Source organism: Callithrix jacchus, chromosome 10 (genome assembly GCF_049354715.1).
Source record: "Callithrix jacchus isolate 240 chromosome 10, calJac240_pri, whole genome shotgun sequence".
Taxonomy (NCBI): Eukaryota; Metazoa; Chordata; class Mammalia; order Primates; family Cebidae; genus Callithrix; species Callithrix jacchus.
In genome coordinates this window covers 76,628,141-76,631,894 of record NC_133511.1, presented here as the reverse complement: position 1 = coordinate 76,631,894, position 3,754 = coordinate 76,628,141, and positions in this window count along the sequence as shown.

Here is a 3,754-nt window from a genome sequence, read left to right as displayed (position 1 = left end):
ATATAGGGGTTTTATTTTATATTTATCACATGCTCTTCTATAAAAAGAATAAAACTGAGTCTTTCATAATACTGAGCCTTCTGATTGAACTTTAGCTTCTTTTCGGCAATCCTCCCAGATGTCCAGTTATAGGATACAATTATCTTTCCTTTTTTTTTTTTGGATAGAATCTTGCTCTGTTGCCCAGGGTGGAAAGCAGTGGTGTGATCCCCACTCACTGTAACCTGTGTCTCCCGGGTTCAAGTGATTCTCCTGCCCCAGCCTCCCAATTAGCTGGGATTACAGGCGTGTGCCACCACGCCTGGCTATTTTTTGTATTTTTACTAGAAATAGGGTTTCTCACTATGTTGGCCAGGCTGGTCTTGAGTTCCTGAGCTCAGATGATCCACCCGCCTTGGCCTCCCAAAATGCTGGGATTACAGGTGTAAGCCACTGTGCCTGGCCTTTCCTTCTTGCTAAATCAGTTTGAAATAGAGTTTTCTGTGACTTGTCACCAAAACTTTTTAATTGCTATAGCATTTTCATGACTTACTTGACTATAGAACCCTTTTTTAAGGAGTATCTTTTGGAACTAGCATGTCCTGGAAAACCCTCTGGGGAACCCACTGGACTGAGGTCTGTTTAGGAGACAGAATTAAAAAGAAGATAAATTCACAACTTCCGCAGAAAACACTTGAAAAACCAGCCCCACACGCCTTCTCATCAGTGTTCTCTTCACTATTTAGATGTGGACTTCATGAACAAATATATTTTCCCTCCAGAGTGTTACAATAGTGACAATCTAAAATTGATCAACTACATCAAGGCGTATACACAAAAACTGAGATGTTTTCCAGAACTCACTGTTTTAAACATGTAAAGTGTTATCAAAATACTTCTGCTATAAAGCAGAATAAAGAACAGCGAAAGGGGACAGACACAGTGGCTCACGTCTGTAATCACAGCACTTTGGGAGGTCGAGGTGGGCAGATCACCTAAGCTCAGAAGTTTGTGGCCAGCCTGACCAGCATGGTGAAACCCTGTCTCTACTAAAAATATAGAAATTAGCCGGGCATGGTGGCACATGCCTGTAGTCCTCCTAGCACTTTGGGAGGCTGAGGCAAGAGAATTGCTTGAACCCGGGAGGTGGAGGTTACAGTGAGCGAAGATCGAGCCACTGCACTCCAGCCTGGGCGACAGAGTGAGACTGTCTCAAAAAAGAAAAAACAAAACAAAACCCAGCAAAACCCAGAGCCAAATAAAAATAATTCATTTTAAAAATTATTTTTTAAAATGAGACAGGGTCTTGCTCTGCTGCTTGGCTGGTCTTGAACTCCTAGCCTCAAGCGATCCTCCTGCCTCAGCCTCCCAAAGTGCTAGAATTATAGGCGTGAGCCACCACACCAGGCCCAAATAAATATATTTTATAAGCAAAAACATATCTGTGTCTATAAATTTGGCTTAAAATAGCAGGTAAGATTTTCAATTACTAGAAACACCTCAAGTTAATAATGCAGTTGAAGTAGAGACTATTTAAAATTATCAGGGCTAGGTGGCTCACACCTGTAATCCCAGCACTTTGGGAGGCCGAGGCAGGCAGATCACCAGAACTCAGGAATTTGTGGCCAGCCTGGCCAGTATGGCAAAACCCTGTTTCTACTAAAAATACAGAAATTAGCCGGGCATGGTGGCACATGCCTATAGTCCCAGCTACTTGGGAAGCTGAGGCAGGAGAATTGCTTGAATCTGGGAGGCACAGGTTGCAGTGAGCCAAGATCACACCACTGCACTCCAGCCTGGGTGTCAGAGTGAGACTCTGTCTCATAAATAAATAAATAAACAAACTGGAAAGCCCCCAGAATGTTAAAAGGATCACAACCTTATTTTATAGATAGGGATACTGAGGCTGAAAAGTGAAGCATTTTGTCACATCAAGTGAGTGTCAGAGTCAAACTAGAAGGCAGGGCAGCCTTCCTATCATTAGGGGCTGATCAAAGTGAGAATCTCTGACTCTAGCCGCAGTCTGATTTGCTCAACCCCAATCGGAAGATGCACTGAGGTCTAGACACATTTGATTTGCCTGTAGCATATACCCTTTCCTGTGCCCATAACGCCATTATGGGAAGCACTGCCACCAACCCATACTTTCTAACACACCCAAAACACCAGAGCATCAGAAACTACCCCTACCGCAAAAACTGCACTGATCATAGGCTGCAAATTCCAGTTTGAGGAGATGATATTATCCTTTAAAAGGTCTTTCTTGCCGCTTTTGGCTAATTACACTCCCAGGAATGGAAATTGTTCATTAGTGGAACCAAAACAAGGGATATTTTAAAAGCTCCAGAAAAGTCACATTTTCTGGAGATTCAAAATATTTTTCTCAAAGGGAACTAGAAAGAATTTTTTAAAGGATGATCTATGAAAGAGTAACTGACATAGTCCCCACTTAGGCCACACAAGCCAAGCTTGATGAACAGTGCCAAACTTTCAGAGCCAATTCAATCATTTGCATAATTTTATTAGGAATTTACAATGCATTCATCACTTAATCTACCTTAACTCATCATCCTCACAATTCTGAGTTGGCTATAATGGGATAGTCTACTCAAAAAGACTGTTAAGTATTTTCAGTGGGGAAAGGGTTTAAAGTTTCAGATTCAGAACAATGGTTTTTCTTATGTAAATTTCAACAAAATTTATTTTTTAATTTAACAGCTCTAATTTTATGGTTGTGGTGCTTGGTGCTTCATCTAGTTCCAAATTAACATAAAAGACAAGGCAAGTCTTATTTTCTAATTGTGACATTGAATTTAGGTTGTCAAAATTAACACTGGGAAAATGGTTTGATTTAGATGAAGTGGCTTATCTAGAGAAAGTAACTTGCCCAAAGTCACATGGCTGGTTAGTGCCATGAAGTGAGATTCCAGTCCAGGAATCCTGGGTGCCAGTCAGCTCTGTTGCCCAGGCTGGAGTGCAGTGGTGCAATCACAGCTCACTGTAACCTAGAACTCCTGGGCTCAAGCAGTCCTGTTGCCTCAGCCTCCCAAGTAGCTGGGACTGTAAGTGTGTATCATGGTACCTGCCAATTTTTAAATTTTTCTATAGAGATGGGGCCTCGCTAGGTTGCTCAGGGAGGGTCTCGAACTCCTGGCCTCAAGCAATCCTCCTGCCTCAGCCTCCCAAAATGTTGGGATTACAGGCACGAGTCACTGCACTTGGCCCATTATCTATGCTGCCTGCTCCTGTTGACACCAACTCTACTGTGAAATGGAAGGCTGATCCTGAGGTACAGGCAGGAGCCCTGGTTCAGGCTTTGAGTCATATCAGGACTCCTGTCCTTTAAGAAACCTTGACTCCTTCCTCCAACCTCCTTTTTGCTTCCGCAACCTGTGCAAACATTACCACCCTATTTCTCACACCACAGGGACAATAAATTTATCTTCACTCAATTTTTGAAGACAAGAAGGGAACTCTATCTCTGCATTCTCACCTCAATGCCTAATATAGCACATTTAATACTTGATGACAATAATTAAAGCTCTTACAAATTGCTAGATGAAAATATTACTCTTAATTACTGAATTATTGAAAATAAAAATACATGCTGGTACTTTAGCTTTCTTGCATCTTTAAAATAAACACTACACAAATCTGCAGGAATTACAAAAGTCTTGAGGCTTAATGTAGGATTTTTCAAATATTTGCATAATTTATGCTAAATTGTCACACACAAATATATCAAGCCAAAAAAGACACAAAGTTACCCATAAAA